The sequence below is a fragment of the Canis lupus genome, chromosome 33 (assembly GCF_011100685.1).
Source record: "Canis lupus familiaris isolate Mischka breed German Shepherd chromosome 33, alternate assembly UU_Cfam_GSD_1.0, whole genome shotgun sequence".
In the NCBI taxonomy this organism is placed as follows: Eukaryota; Metazoa; Chordata; class Mammalia; order Carnivora; family Canidae; genus Canis; species Canis lupus.
In genome coordinates, this window is record NC_049254.1 from 13,953,723 (window position 1) to 13,971,026 (window position 17,304).

At 37.1% G+C, this 17,304-nt stretch overlaps 1 protein-coding gene and 1 long non-coding RNA gene across 2 annotated transcripts in view; one reads left to right on the forward strand and one right to left on the reverse strand.

The window, feature by feature from the left end:
* The window catches only part of LOC119867323, a 100,007-nt gene that overhangs the window by 76,323 nt on the left and 6,380 nt on the right, over positions 1-17,304 (forward strand). Inside the window, exon 5 of the long non-coding RNA XR_005383254.1 lies at positions 10,874-10,980. This is a non-coding gene — a long non-coding RNA (uncharacterized LOC119867323). The remainder of the gene's footprint in view (positions 1-10,873; positions 10,981-17,304) is intronic.
* IFT57 (intraflagellar transport 57) overlaps positions 1-17,304 on the reverse strand; it is a 53,855-nt gene that overhangs the window by 6,972 nt on the left and 29,579 nt on the right. The gene's annotated exons all lie outside the window — the stretch shown is intronic.

The window sequence follows — 17,304 nt, forward strand, 5'->3', positions numbered from 1 at the left end:
TTCTTAACTTTGAAACATGAGCTATTGATTACAGGAGGGAAAATCCTTGGGTACTTCACACATACCAATTATCAAATTACAATATATTAAAGAACCTTAAAGAGCTTCTAGCCTCACCTTTATCATTTTACAGATAAGCAAAAAGAGGCCCAGTGACAGAAAGGGGCACACCCAAAGCCACACAGGTAGTGGTGCACCTGGATCAGAAGCTAAATGCATTAATTCCCACAGGATATATTTTGGCAGTTCAGAGTTAATAAAAGGAGCAATTGGCTACTTGACACCAGTGAAGGTGCTAGAGCAGAGAACAAATCAGCACTTTGTCCTTTAGCATTTTTCTGTCTCATGAGCAAAAAATATCTCAGAATGAGAGCTGAGAAGGACCTTAAAGATCATCTACTCATCCATTTAACAGTCATCTGGTGCAACGTTTTCATTTTACAGTTGAGGGGACTGTTCATCACCCGTGACTATGACTAGACAGATTGGCAAAGGAAACCGGCCTCTCCAACTCAGTCGGTCAACACTGGACCGGGGAGGAGAGGCGGCTGGCTGGCTGCTGCAACTGGACCATATATGGTTCAGCCTCAAAATGGAAACCTGTTTAAGCCCAAGCAAGCATCCTTATGGAAGAAAATGAACCTGAGAAGTATCATTATATTAGTAATTTTTCCAAAAAAGTACTCATCCTACCTGGTTCCCAAAATAATTTCATAAGCTTAATAAATAACAAGTGTATTTCTACAGTCTCTGTGTCTGTAGATATACACATGTAGAAGCATATACATATATACATACATTTACTTTATATACATAATTTATAGTAATTGATCTGTTTAATATGGTCTGTGTTCTGCTTTTTCTATTCAGCATTATTTTCTACCCAGCAAATGTAAAAACTCTTTTTTTCAAGTTCTGACAAAATATTTCAACAGAAGCAAACATGCCTGACTCATCTATGTATAACTATGATAACTTACATTGATGTTAAACTCCATGGAGGAGCTGGCATTTCAGTGGAAGCTTGAAGCATGAGTAGCATTTCAACAGGCTGGAAAGGAGTGGGAGAGGAAGGGTATTTTAGGCTGAGGGAGTAACAAGAACAAGGAAAAACAGGAAAATATATAGGGAACAAGTAGCCCAGGCTGGCTAGAATATAAACACAAAGTTCTTGGGTGGGGTGGGCTGGGGTGGGGAGGATGAATCATGAGGAAGCAAAGTTGGAGAGGTAGATTAAGTTAGATTGGGAGTTTAACTGAGGACCATGGATTTTATTACATGGACAAATGGAGAGCTATTAAAGATTTTTGGTTTCAGTTTTAAGATATATTTGTGTTTTGAGAAAGTAACAGAGGAAAGGACTAGAAGGCAAGGAAGGATTAGAAAGGCAAGAGACTGAAGGTGGGTAGGCAACCAGTTAAAAGGCTCTGTAATGGGCCACGTAATACATGAGCAGGGTTCACAGTAGAGCAGTGCCTGTGAGAATGAAAGGGAAGGGATGGATTGAAGGGACATCGCAGAGATAGAACCAGCAGGACCTGAGGACTAAGGGCAAATGTGGGGTGGCTGAAATGGAAGTGGGGTAGTAGAGAGAAGGTGTCTTTAAGGTTTCTAGCCTTAGGAACTAAGATATTAGTAATATCACAGTGTGACAAGAACAGAATAGATTTCAGGGAGTCAGAAATATTGAGGAATTTAGTTTGGGGCTTTTAAATGCAATAAACCACTGGGACATATTTGTGCATTCTTATTGCTTTTTAAAGTGGAAAGCTAGGGTAGCCCTGGTGGTGCAGCGGTTTGGCGCCGCCTGCAGCCCAGGGTGTAATCCTGGAGACCCGGGATCGAGTTCCACGTCGGGCTCCCTGTGTGGAGCCTGCTTCTCCCTCTGCCTGTGTCTCTGCCTCTCTCTCTGTCTCTCATGAATAAATAAATAAAATCTTAAAAAAAAATAAGTAAAGTCGAAAGCTAGAAATGATTTATAATTATCTGCCACATAATTCTGAATATTTATTAAAATCTAGATGGACACATTTCCTGATGTACAGTTATTTTAAAAAAGCCTCAAAACTGTTCTAACCTTTTAACCCAGCAATTTCACCTCTAGAAATTATTCCCAAAGAAATACCTGGGGATACACACGAAGATGAATGTACAAGTTCTTTGTAAAACAGCTCTCTAAATATTTAACTCTTTAAATATTTAACAGTAAAGTTTAAACTAATTTTGTGATATCCATTTCACCACTAAACATAATGCAGTATGATACCATTTTTATAATGCTCAAAATGAAGCAAAGCTCCACAATACATTATTTGGAGACAGACACAAAGATACACTGTTTGGAGATAGACACATACGTGAAAACACTGCAAAAAAAAAAAAAAAAAAAGGAAAAGGAAAAGGAAGAGGAAGAGGAAGAAGAGGTAGAGGAAAAAGAGGAAGCAGCAGCTAATGACAATATATAGCATACAAACTTGAGGAGAGGGGTTACCCATGGGAGGGAAAAAGCAGCAGAGGAGCAGAGGAGAGTTACACAGGTAACTTCAAGGGCATGTAAGAATCTAGTTCTTAAGTTGAGTCGTGGGCTCATGAGTGTTTGTTTTATTATTGGGCTTCATGATTATATATGTACTGCATATCAAAATGTTAGATTAAAAAAAATTTACTTGGCAAAAATGCACACAAACATCATATAGTAAAGTGGAAAAACATTCCCCAAAGAATATACTATTAAGTGTCCAATTTAGTAAAGATTAGTATTTGTAGGTCTAGGTGTATATTAAGGAATTTGAATGCTGATGTTTAAAATGTCTTCTTTATCCTTCCAAAATTCTCCAAATTTCCTACAAGAGAATTTTTAACTATCACTTTAATCATCAGGGAAAAAAAAGTAAAAAATCCTCTGGATGCCCAAGTAGTTCTTGAAAGGGGTTTAATACAGTTACAGCAGAAAATATAAGTGATCATACTTGTAACATTTTAAAAACATGAAAAAGGCAAGATATGGAACTCTTAAAAAACTGTAACTGAAATGGTTAAAAAGTTTACAGAAGTTTGTGGTAAGAATGAAGAAGCAATGGGTTTTAATGGTATGTAAGGACTTTATCCCCAAAGTAAAACAGTCTGTCCAACAATGCTAGCAATCCTTACATTGGTAGAGACTCCGTTAGGTTACAACCTTTCCTTTTTGAGGCTCACAAAGGTTTGGAATGCTAACTAGATCTCTCCTCTCTTCTTTTTCACTTCTCCCCTTCTCTGTAAGAGGGTTATGCGATTTGCAGGCTGGTTGGGGAGGAGTATATACTTTCCTGGTCCATGGATGCTGGCCTTGGCCATGGGATTCTCTTTGGCCAGTGGAATAGTGGTGGGCATGGCCTATGCCAGGACTGTGCAGATGCTGTAAGAGGCATCCCTCAGCCCCTTTGCCCTTTCTTTCAGCCATGACAATAGACATGCCCAGCACAGGGGTGATCCTTTCAGCCTTGGTCTGGGAATAAGAAATATGGGACACTGCAGTAGAGCCATCGCTGCTGCACCATCAGCAGACATGTATCTTGAGTGAGAGTAAATGTGTTGTTATTATTATTATAAGCCACTGTGATTTGGGCTTGTTTTTGATACAGAAAAACGGACTATCCATACATATTATATAGGAGAAAAACCAAGAATCAGGTAGGTTAAATGACCTTTCCAGAGTTTCATGTCTGAAAAATGGAAAGCACTCCAAACCAGTACATTTTCCACATACTATACACTACTTTTCTTTATGATAAAATGAACTACTGAAGAGTATCTAAGGTAAACCCATTTTTTTTTCTTTTATATGAAGTGAGACCATATGGGCCTCTGGAGTTTACTGGTCACCTGTTCCAAAGTGCTCTGCGTTCATTAAGCTCATTTTTCCTCTCTATTGAAGTTGAGTTTTTCACTAATCCAGCACATTTCCTCTCTCTGAGGAAATGAAAAGACTAATAATGGTGCAGTATATTACTTCTTTAGATTTTCAATTTTTAAAAATCCTTTCATACAAAATCTTTTATAATTCTGTCACTTTTGAGGTAGACAGCAAAGGTACTGTTGTAACCATAACCTATTCCCCACTCCAAATTCTTTAGTGCCAAATAAGATCTCTCCTTTTATAAAAAACCAGAGAATTGCAATGACATGTCTACAGATGGTGAGTCACAGCATACCACAAAATCAAAATGTAGGAGATCGAGCTGCAGCCGTTAAGGTGACCAGCAAGAATACATGGATCTCTGGGTTTGACTTCAACAGCACAACCCTTGAAATGATTTCCTTTGCATATGCACAGACATTTGGTTATTTTGTCTGGATCTCCAACTCAATGCTTCAAGCTCCTCTCTGAAACTGCTGTAGAGAGAGAGATGGAAACATGAGCTAGGGATGGCAAATGGAAATTTTATCTGTGTATATGTTTCACTAATTTACGACTTGTAAAATGTCAAACTCTCAGTTTTCCCCCCAAGTTTGAGCTTCCCCCCATAGAGAGGCAGGGTGCCAAAGGACTCTTAGAACAAAGCTAAGGAAGGCACCTTGGTGTATCCTGGGATATTTTTTCATGGGCTCAGGAAAAGTCCATGCCAGAGCACAACTGAGCCTCATGGTCCATGGATGTAGTAGCACCTTTGCTCTAGCCTGATGGAGCAGGAGCAGGGCCCCAAGGCTCAGATGTATTTTGAATTGCTCTCCATCACAAAAATGTTACTTCTGCCATCTAACCTCCCTTTTCCCTCTATTCTTACAGGTTCTTCCTCAATTGTGTTATGAGTAATTACCAATAGAATTTTAATTTAATGTTCTGTTTTTGCAGTTGTATTTTAGATGATGATATTTATGAGGTAGTTTTTACGGGCTTCCTGCATTTAAGGGGTCTCACCATATTTTTCTCATTAGGCCTCTGTTTCACCCCTGAATTGCCCTGTGGATTTTTGAGATCACTCTGGGGAGGAAATCCTGTACCTCCATTTCACAGATTGGGCAACAAATTGAGGTGGTATGATTTTTACCATGTCAATTACAAAATGAATAGGAAACCAAATGTCCTTTCTCTCACTCACAGATTTTTCCATTACACTGAGCTGCTTCTTTCATTTCCTTGCTTTGTCACCCAATTTCAATAAGGAGCACAAGAAACTGACAACTTTCAATTCAGGCTTGCACATAATAAATGTTTCTTAGCTCGATTGTTTTGCTAAAGCTTAGATGCTACAGGAGGTTTGCTGCTTCTAATCTGCTGTGGATGAACAATCTGTTTAACCAACCTTGTTAGAATAATCTCTGAAACAACTATATGTTGGTTTCAAAGAAAGATTTATCAGACTCTCCTATAAATAAAACGCATGAGCTTCAGTACATAGTTTTTTGTGATTTCTATTTTGGCTACTTAGAATACTTTTCTATTTTCTTCCTTGAGTATAGAGTAGATCCCCAATAGTCACATCCATTCCGAGATCCTTTTACATCTAATAATAGCTTCAATGTTAACATTCAAGGAATGTCTAGTATGTGTCAGGCACTATGTTAAGCACTATCCATACATCATCACATACAATTCTTTTAAAAACACTCATAAGATGAGGAAATTGAGACATAGCTACTTTAAAGTAGACCGCTCAATCTTATAGGCAAGTCAACAGTACAGAGCAAACTTGCAGAGACCATATCATTACTTCTCATTTGCCTGATGAAATGTAGTAAAATATAACTAAAAATTTTAAGGGGGTAATGGTTAAAGGAGACTTCAGTTTTACCTGTACTATTTGAATATTTCCAAACTGGTATTTATATATCAATCGTATCATAAAAAAATGAATTTAAAACAGTTTTAGCATAAACGTATGCAATTAAAAACTTTCTCACAAAGAAATATCCAGACCCAGATGGCTTCATTGGTGAATTTTCTCAAACATTTAAGGAATAACAACAACTTTATACAAATACCAGAGAACAACAACAAAAAAAGCAATTGCCAACTTATTTTATGAGGCCTGCATAGCATTACATTAAAACCTGACAAAGACACCTAAAAAAACAGGAAAAATTACAGATCAGTATCTTTTATAAACATTGATATAAAAATTCTCAACAAAATACCAGCAAGTCGAATCCAGTAATATGCAAAAAGGATAATATATCATGATTAAGTTGCATTTATTCCAAAATGCAAGGTTAGTCTAATACCCCAAAATCAATCAATATAATCCATTGTAGTAAGAGAAAAAAAAAAGGAAATAAATCATATGATCCTCTTAATAGATGAAGAAAAACATCATTTGAAAAAATGTAACATCCATTCATAATAACTCTTAGCAAACTAGGAACAAAAGGGAGACTCCTTACTCTAGTAAAGGGTGTTCATAAAAGTCATAAAGTTGGGGAAGCACTGGGAGCCTTTCCCCTAAGATCAGAAACAAGACAGGGATGGCCCTCTCACCACTGCTATTCAACATAGTACTGGAAGTCCTAGCCTCAGCAATCAGACAACAAAAAGACATGAAAGGCATTCAAATTGGCAAAGAAGAGGTCAAACTCTCTCTCTTCACCGATGACATGATACTCTACATAGAAAACCCAAAAGCCTCCACCCCAAGATTGCTAGAACTCATACAGCAATTTGGTAGCGTGGCAGGATACAAAATCAATGCCCAGAAATCAGTGGCATTTCTATACACTAACAATGAGACTGAAGAAAGAGAAATTAAGGAGTCACTCCCATTTACAATTGCACCCAAAAGCATAAGATACCTAGGAATAAACCTAACCAAAGAGATAAAGGATCTATACCCTAAAAACTACAGAACACTTCTGAAAGAAATTGAGGAAGACACAAAGAGATGGAAAAATATTCCATGCTCATGGATTGGCAGAATTAATATTGTGAAAATGTCAATGTTACCCAGGGCAATTTACACGTTTAATGCAATCCCTATCAAAATACCATGGACTTTCTTCAGAGAGTTAGAACAAATTATTTTAAGATTTGTGTGGAATCAGAAAAGACCCCGAATAGCCAGGGGAATTTTAAAAAAGAAAACCATAGCTGGGGGCATCACAATGCCAGATTTCAGGTTGTACTACAAAGCTGTGGTCATCAAGACAGTGTGGTACTGGCACAAAAACAGACACATAGATCAATGGAACACAATAGAGAACCCAGAAGTGGACCCTGAACTTTATGGTCAACTAATATTCGATAAAGGAGGAAAGACTATCCATTGGAAGAAAGACAGTCTCTTCAATAAATGGTGCTGGGAAAATTGGACATCCACATGCAGAAGAATGAAACTAGATCACTCTCTTTCACCATACACAAAGATAAACTCAAAATGGATGAAAGATCTAAATGTAAGACAAGATTCCATCAAAATCCTAGAGGAGAACACAGGCAACACCCTTTTTGAACTTGGCCACAGTAACTTCTTGCAAGACACATCCACGAAGGCAAAAGAAACAAAAGCAAAAATGAACTATTGGGACTTCATCAAGATAAGAAGCTTTTGCACAGCAAAGGATACAGTCAACAAAACTAAAAGACAACCTACAGAATGGGAGAAGATATTTGCAAATGACGTATCAGATAAAGGGCTAGTTTCCAAGATCTATAAAGAACTTCTTAAACTCAACACCAAAGAAACAAACAATCCAATCATGAAATGGGCAAAAGACATGAAGAGAAATCTCACAGAGGAAGACATAGACATGGCCAACATGCACATGAGAAAATGCTCCGCATCACTTGCCATCAGGGAAATACAAATCAAAACCACAATGAGATACCACCTCACACCAGTGAGAATGGGGAAAATTAACAAGGCAGGAAACAACAAATGTTGGAGAGGATGCAGAGAAAAGGGAACCCTCTTACACTGTTGGTGGGAATGGGAACTGGTGCAGCCACTCTGGAAAACTGTGTGGAGGTTCCTCAAAGAGTTAAAAATAGACCGGCCCTACGACCCAGCAATTGCACTGCTGGGGATTTACCCCAAAGATTCAGATGCAATGAAACACCGGGACACCTGCACCCCGATGTTTATAGCAGCAATGTCCACAATAGCCAAACTGTGGAAGGAGCCTCGGTGTCCATCGAAAGATGAATGGATAAAGAAGATGTGGTCTATGTATACAATGGAATATTCCTCAGCCATTAGAAACGACAAATACCCACCATTTGCTTCAACGTGGATGGAACTGGAGGGTATTATGCTGAGTGAAGTAAGTCAATCGGAGAAGGACAAACAGTGTATGTTCTCATTCATTTGGGGAATATAAATAATAGTGAAAGGGAATTTAAGGGAAGGGAGAAGAAATGTGTGGGAAATATCAGAAAGGGAGACAGAACATAAAGACTCCTAACTCTGGGAAAGGAACTAGGGGTGGTGGAAGGGGAGGAGGGCGGGGGGTGGGGGTGAGTGGGTGACGGGCACTGAGGGGGACACTTGACGGGATAAGAACTGGGTGTTATTCTGTATGTTGGCAAATTGAACACCAATTAAAAATTATTTTTTTTTAAAAAAAAGCCATAAAGTTAACATCATACTTAATGGCAAAACTGAAATATTGAAAGCTTTCTCCCTGCTAATACCACCTATATCCACCATAGACTAGAGTTCTTAACTGCTATACAAGGAAAGATAAAAGAAATAAAAGGGTAAGGCTTGTAAAGAAAAAAATAAAACTGATGTTATTTGCAGATGATATATACACTGAGGATGCAAAATAACCCTTAGGCCTATCGTTAAAATGAATAAGTGAATTTAGCCTGTTTGCTACAGATGTGTCTGTATATACACACACAGAACAGTATTTTTTAAAGATTTTGTTTGTTTGTTTGTTTGTTTGTTTATTTGTTGGGGAGGTGCGGAGGGAGAAAGAAAGAATCTCCAGTAGACTCCACACTGAGCACAGAACCCAACACAGAGTTTGATTCCATGACCCTAAGATCATGACCTGAGCTGAAATCAAGAGTTGGCCACTCAGCTGACTAAGCCATTCAGGTGCCCCCATAATTATTTTTATATACCAGCAATAAACAGAAAATAAAAATCTAAAAAGATACCATTTTCAGTAGTATGAAAGAATAGGCTAGTGCAATAAAATATATATATATATTTTATATATTAAATACATATATGAAACATACATATATGAAAACCAAATAAATCTTGGGTTCTACCTCACACCAGACATCAGGATAATGCTAGATGAATCACAGAACTCAATGCAAAAAGTAAAGCAATAAAGCTTCAAAAAGAAAACATAGGAGAATAACTTCATAGCATTGGGGTAAGCAAAGATTCTTAAATAAAACATAAATATTAGCCATACTCCTTTCTCCTAAAAAAGATCACTTTGAGTATATTAAAATAGGCCACTGTTTATCATAACATACCAGTAAGAGTGAAAAGAAAAGTTAAAGAGTATATATTTGCAATACATATATCTGACAAAGGACTCATATCCAGAGTATAAAAATAATTTCTATAAATCTAAAGAAAAAGCAGATAACCCAATAGCAAAAGACAAGATAGCCAAAGGTCACATAAACATATGGAAAGGGGCCCAACCTCAGCAGTCATCAGGGAAATGCCAATTAAAATGGCAATAAGACCACAGCATATCTATTATGATGACAAAATGTGAAAAAGACTCGATATTTAATGTTGATAAAGACGTGGAGCAACTGGTGCTTTCACACACCTGCTGGGAGGAGTATACATCTGTACAAGCATCTTCAAATATTATTTGGCAGGATCTGCTAAAGCTGAACATACACATACAGTATGACCTAGCAATTCCACGCCTAGTAGAAATGCCAGTAGAAATGTGTACAGATGTTTACAAAAAGACATGTGCCAGAATTTTCAAAGTAGTATTATTTATAATACTATCAACAATTCACATAAGCCCAGACGTGGGCTAGCCTGGAAGGGCATGAGCTGGGCTAGAAAGTTCTCTGCCATCAAGGGAGCAGACAGCCACAGGTTATCTGTGGACCACACTCTCTGTGGCTAGGCACCAAGTCCTTACTTGTAAAGGGGATCTGGACATTTCATCTCTGTTTCAGCCACAGGGAGAGAGATTCAGTTATTAAAACTGTAACTGTAGCTGCAGCAGTAGAGAGGGAGGGCCATGTGTGAGCGGCAGTCCAAAAGTGATCAGTCTCAAGATTTCAATGTGGAATACTGCTGTTCCTGACATGTTTAATACCCCATCCATGGTCAATGATAAAATTCTTTGGAAATCTGATGGCAGGGAATCAGGTTAAGTGAAAAAAGCAGAGAAGACAGCTTGATAGAAGTGGTTGCATATGTCTTAAGTTCACTGTAGCAAATGTTGCTGGGACAGGTCGATAATCCATCATGTTTGCAGTGCAAGGAAAAGAGCAGCGGATTTCCCTCCTCCACCCAGAACACTCCCTTCTCTAATAACAGAATATTATCTATATTCTCTTTATGCCACTTTGCACAAGCAGTTTTGCAATCTCTTCTTCTTGTTCTAATTGTTAGATTAATTTTCAGCTTCGTCATGGCTCATGTTTGTGCACCTATTTGTGTATGTGTGTGAGAGAGAAAGAGAGACATTGTCCATAATATTTTTTTACATGAGACTGAATTTCTTTCTTAATGAAAAATGCCTGTCAGGTTGTAAGATGATTACAGAATGTGGCTTTTCTGAAATTTTTAATGTGACATTTTTCTTTCATCACCAGCAGCTTAAAGTCTTCTGTGATAAACATTTGTGGTGTGAAAACATGATTTTTCTTTGTAAGTGTTCAAAGAACTAAACATATGACTTAAGAGAAGTTGAGTACGTATGTGTGGTATATGTTGTACGTATATATTTGTTGCAGGGAATACAGAAATCCACTAGTGCTGGAAATACGAGTTTCCTCAGGAAAGTTCCTGCTTTCTAGATATCCTCTTGATGTAGAGAAGAATAAGACAGTGTGCATAGAGGGTAAGCTAAAGCTAACAATCACTAGTATTCTCACACCTGCCTGTAGTTGAACTGAAACTAGAGACCTATAATCTCTAAATAAAATACCTTGTTAGTTAAATAATTACATTTCTAATGTGTGCTCAGAGATTATCTTTACTGACTACCATCTGTTACTAAAGTGTTTTCGTATGTTGACTCTGACTTATTATTCATGCTTACTCCATCCACACCCCTTCTATATGGCCATAGAAATCTCCCAAGTGAGGGTTTCTAGACTTTAGGAGTTACAAGCTCAGAGAAGAGATCTGGCAAGGCAGACAGGGAGTGAGTGGGGCCTTTCTGCCAATGCAGGAGCACTCAAGTCAAATCAGAACATAATTACTTCACAGGGTGCTGAGTAACCACAATGCATAGCCAGAAGAGACAACCTTGACAATCCCTCAAGAATATACTAACCAGGGATCCCTGGGTGGCGCAGTGGTTTGGCGCCTGCCTTTGGCCCAGGGCGCGATCTTGGAGACCTGGGATCGAATCCCACATCGGGCTCCCGGTGCATGGGGCCTGCTTCTCCCTCTGCCTATGTCTCTCCCCCCCCCTCTCTCTCTCTGTGACTATCATAAATAAATAAAAAAAATAACTATTAAAAAAAAAAAAGAATCTACTAACCAAAACCTTGATCTCATATGATACTAAAAAAATAAGTAGAGCCATCTGCATATTTGAAGAACCAAGAAACAAATCATTATCTTCGCATAAGGAAACAGAGTAAAATATAATGGGATAAAGGCTATGGAAGTAAATTTTGACCACATAATAAGAAATTTAATAATAAAACAGTGATAGTGAGAACTACTCTAATATCATTGATTGGAACAATGAATCAAACCTATTAAAAAGTACATTTCATAGGGAGGCCCATATGACAAATGGTTTCTGTTTCAATTCATATTTTTACATTAAGTAACTTAAAGGAAACATTAAATCATACTTTGCAATAATGAAATATTTAGGCAGTCTAGAAATTTTAATTATAATCAATATATATTAATTCACTGCTCTCAATCACAAAGGTCTATTTGAGGTATCTCTGCTGTGAGGCCTTAGTAATGTCCCTCTGCAGTGTTTATATAACATGCAGTCTTTATTGGTTATTTCCTTAAAATCTGCTACCACTGCTGATGCTCTTTAGTTAGAGCTGATGGTAATCTCTAAAGCAAAAACACTTGTTCTCCTATTTCGACTTGTGATAAATGAAACCTTTCCTTGATCCAGTTGAAACATTTATCATAGTCAGGGTAAATAGGAAGGAAGGCATCATCAACTATCTTTAAACAAAATATCCTGAATGTTCAACAAGACTGTGACAGAAGCAGCTAAAAATCGTTTTCAGTTGCTTAAGGATGGCTGGATTTTTCTCCACCCCTTTGCAGTAGCTTTACATATATAATTTTAAGCACAGTATTCTTTTCCACAATCCAGATATTTGCACATGACCCATATGCTAAAAGAAAAAAAAAAATAGTTGACCAGCTTAAGAAAAAGAAAGAAACAGTGAATAAAACTTTAAGTCCACAAAATAACACCATGCTTTAAAAATAACACAATCCAAAGCAATACTGTTTTTTGTTGTCTCCTTTAAAGAAAGCTTGCTTGTAAACGTCCATCAGTGAATATTTCCCCTCATTCTTTGAGACAACGTGGCAGTTGAGTAATCATGCAGGCTGCTCTAAAAATGTATGTGTGTCTAGTTAATTTAGGCAGTTTATTTTGATAGCATTCACCTCTTTTTGATTATAGCAGGTGTTTCAAGGATAAATTTGCTGAAAATTGTATTTTGTTTAAACAACAGCAGCATGTACATTTATGGCCTTACTATATTAAAAAGCATTTATTGTCTGGCAGCAATAGATACAATTACAAACATTTGTGACAGTAATTGGAGCTATTACTCCTGCATGGAGCCTCATGGAGACCAACTTATTGCCACCTGTATTTACATTTGTTACTGGTAATTGTAAAAAAGCTGATTTTTTTTTTATTTGGTGCCTTATTTTTTTTTAATTATGTGAGTATTTCTCAGCAAAAGGTCTGTCTACCAGAAAAATCTTTAAGAATTATAAATGTAGTATCTCCATTATTCAAAGAGGCAGAATCACATTTTAATGACTACTATATACATAAACTGTATTCTTGTATCCTAGCCCACAGAATATATTATACCTTTTTGCTCATGGATGCAAGAATCCTATCAATATAGCCTGTCTAACAACCAGAACACAAGTCTTAAGAAACGCTCCTTATTTCCAAACTATAACAATTCATAAATCCTTGCAGGTCAGAAACATTTAGAAAGCTCAATTTTATTAACATTCTTCTTATACCGCATCAAAACACAGCAATGGCAGAAGGTCAAAGCAAGTTACTCTCTGCATTGCTTTGGAATGAGAAAAATACCCTCTTCTCTTGCTTCCAGATACAGATGTGTCTATAATAGTAAAAAGAGAAAGCCTACTATTGTACATTTTCTGCAGGATTTGGCTTCCAATTTGAAGAGACTTAAATCTAATATAGTAATTCTGTGGTTCCTCTAGGTTCATTTAAATGGAATTCCACCTGCTGATTAATAAAGGCCTCTCTCCTCCCTCTTAGGTTTTAGCTCTTACAGTGACTAGAAAGCCCAAGGGCTCAAGACTATTGCAATGATTCTGTCCTTAGCACAATGACTCTTCCAGAAAGGTTTCTTGCTGTGAATTACCCAAGGCAACACCTGTATGGTTTATTTACGTTAATACAAAATCCAGTTGTTTGGAGTTGAAATTTAAAGTTTAAAGTCCTTTTTACAACTGCACCCTAAGAAAGCCAGACACTGATAAACAGGTAAGGATGTAAAAAAGCAGTTCAGTGAATCAAAGGCTTGAAATAATTAGAAACACATGCTGTAATACTTCCAAAGCCTTTAAAAAAATATATAATCTCTTTATCTAAATTCTTGTAATGAACCTGAAGATTTACATAATGAGTAGGAGACATTTTGGAGGAATGAAGGGGGGTACTTAGCCAACTATCTTTTAAAACAACAAAGCAGGAAATATTTAATTATAATTTGGAAAAAAATCAATTTAAGTCATTAATCAAAATTTTAATTACAATATCCACAGGGCATTAAAGCATGATAGAACATTTGTTCATTGCATTAAACACCTCATATTAAATCATTATAATATACAATTGTTTAGGAATAAATACTGTATAATTGAAGAAAAGGGCCTATGTAAGGTTTAGTTGAAAACTGATTTCACACTTTCTGCTCTTCCTTATTTCTGGGAACAGGAATAAATATTATTAATGTTTACTTGGTTTCCATTTTGGTAAAAACCCTTGTCTTGAAAAAAAAGTCATTCTACTGATAAAGACTGGTAAGACTGATCATTTTAAGAAGCCACTTTCCTTTGGTTAGATGGATGAAGCTGAGAGACTGAATATATGAATGGACAGCAGACAATGCCCAGGCCATTATATAAAATAGAATTCTGACCCACAATCTGAAGCAACTAGTCCAGGAAGTCAAACCATAACTTCTGAGAGAAATTGGCTGAAAATGGTAAGGATTTAGTAACTGCTGGTTTCCTCAGTTTTTCTCCTCACCAACCTGCTTCCAATGTAGGACCAACCAGACAAAGCCACATATCCTCCCCTAACCAGTCACATAGAAAGCCCTGCTTCTAGTTAGCCTGCCTCCAAATCTCCAGTCTTATCTGAACATTTCTGAAGGCTTCCCCTTTTTCTCACAATAAATCTTTCATATACTCCTGCCTGCCCTATGTCTGCCAAATGCAGGTGATGGTGACTAACTCCTTTGTTACAGCAAGCTGTGAATACATAGTCTTTGTTCTCATGTAGATGGTCTCTTTTTTTCCACAAAGTCAAATATGGCTTGTTTTTTATTTAAAAAAAAGAAAAAGAAAACTAAAAAAGAATAATTTTCTTCAAGAAACATTAGTTAGTGATTCAAAATTAATAAAAAATACAGAAAGTGAAATCTATATGAATAGGCAACCACATCTTTTATTTCCCCAGAAATTATGGAACATGTAGAATTCTTTGGCAGCTCAGTCTCAACTACCATTATTATTCTAGGCAGCAACTGTCAACTGATTCACTTTAAAGTTTTTAAAAAATTACTATTATGGAATTAAAAATATTTCAGTCATGATGGAAAATATTATTTTTCAATGAATTTCACAAAGTACCTCCACCTTCAACAACCACTTGTTTCTCTAAAATGACTCACTGGTGGGCTTCCCTTCTTGCTATTGGTCTATATTCTCAGATCTTCTGGTCCTTATGCTTGCCCATATTCTAACCATCCACTGTTACATGACTCTGGCTGGCTGGCCATTCCCCCAGCAAGATCTTAGACCTCCTGGTTTCACCCCAACCTGCTAAGCTTGGCCAAGCCATCTCTGCCCCCTGCCACTCAGCTAAAGTTATGGCTTATCAGTGCTAAGGATGTGTGGAACTGCTCATGATGTACTATCATGTTTTTTTTTAAAAAAAGAGGTGTAATCTCAACTGTATGCACATAAAACTACGCAGAAATGGTGATCAATATATATTAAGTGATTCTCCTGACAGCATTCTAAGTGTTTAAGATATGTGAATTCATTTAATCCCTTTAATAACTCTTTGAGATCAGTTTTATAAGGCACTCCATTGTGCAGATGAGGAAACTGAGACAGAGTGGTTGGAACTTGCCCACAGGGTCCAACGGCTAGTAAGTATTAGAGCCAGGATTTGGACTCAAGTAACCTGGATTTAGAATTCATGCAATATTGTCACTAATCAAATAGGTAAGGGCTTGGGTTGTAGGCTCAAATCTTATCTGTCACTAGGCAAAAGCAAATTGCTTCATTTCACTGTGGTTCAGTTTCTTCTCCTGCAGTAAAAGGTACCTGTAGCTAATAGGGCAGTGGAAAGGATTAAATGAATTAATATAAGTGAAGTGTTAAGAACTGTACTTGGGGGATCCCTGGGTGGCGCAGCGGTTTGGCGCCTGCCTTTGGCCCAGGGTGCGATCCTGGAGACCCGGGATCGAATCCCACGTCGGGCTCCCGGTGCATGGAGCCTGCTTCTCCCTCTGTCTGTGTCCCTGCGCCACCCAGGGATCCCCAAAAGTGTATTTTAAAAAGACTCAGATTACGATAATTCTTGACCAGTTGTAGATTTAAGTCTAGTCTGATTATAATCACAGATGTTTGCTCTTAGTTCTAAATTTCACCAGACAACTTTTGTAACACTTGTGGGCACCACTGATGGTCTAACAAAAAAAAAAAACAATAAAAAAAGAGATAAAAACACACAAGAAGACAGGGAAAGAGCTATAAAGAGAAAAAATGAGGAGGTAAAGAACAAAAGTATAAGATACATAGTCACAGTGTACAAATAATACGCACAGATAATTTGATTAGATGGCACTGACGTCTACTCTAGTTTAGCTGTCCTCAGACTGCCCTTCTAAGGAATTGACTCCAGAGCCTTACTCACTTGGTCATAACTGAAAAATTAACTAGAAAGCAGTAACCCAGGATTTGGCTGAATTTATTCACTCTTGGCAGAACTTCTGACTATGTGTTTAGACACATTATTCCAAGTTAGGGCAGATCTGAGTTGGTCACTGGGTATATAACACTCTAGAATTAATCATCAGGAGCATTCTCTATAACCAGCTCTAAAAAGGGAACTACTAATATGGTCCATTCAAGCTATGACAAAAGTCCTTCATCTTCAGTTGTGGAACATATTATTTTTGGCAACATATGTATTTTCCCAATTGTAATTTGCTTAAGCTAATATTAAAATTTGTTTGCATTCTTTGAAAACTGTCAACAGTAACAAATGGTGCCAGAAAAAAAGGATAAGCTAGCCTACTAATAAAAACCTAATTACAACATTATGGAGGATATAAAATAAAATATTAGTATATGAGAGGATCTCATCAAAGCATATATACTATAATATACAAAAACAACAGAAAAGGAGAGTTACTTTTTTCTTTTTCTTTTGGTAATTACCTGGCAAGAAGCATACAAGGAATATACTTTTGTGGGAAAAGAAAGCAAAACAAACATTTGATCCAGTGCTAAATAAAGATGGGACTTATTTACAACTAACACAAGTTTCTCTTCAGATCGTATAAATCTTTCTCCTTTTACAACTAACACAAGGTCATTTTCAAGAACTTTATAATGGATTTAAATAATTGAGGCCCTGTATTACTTATTTCCCACATCTCTATGCTACTTAAAAATTAATCTAACAGTGATCAGTAAAGCACATTGATCT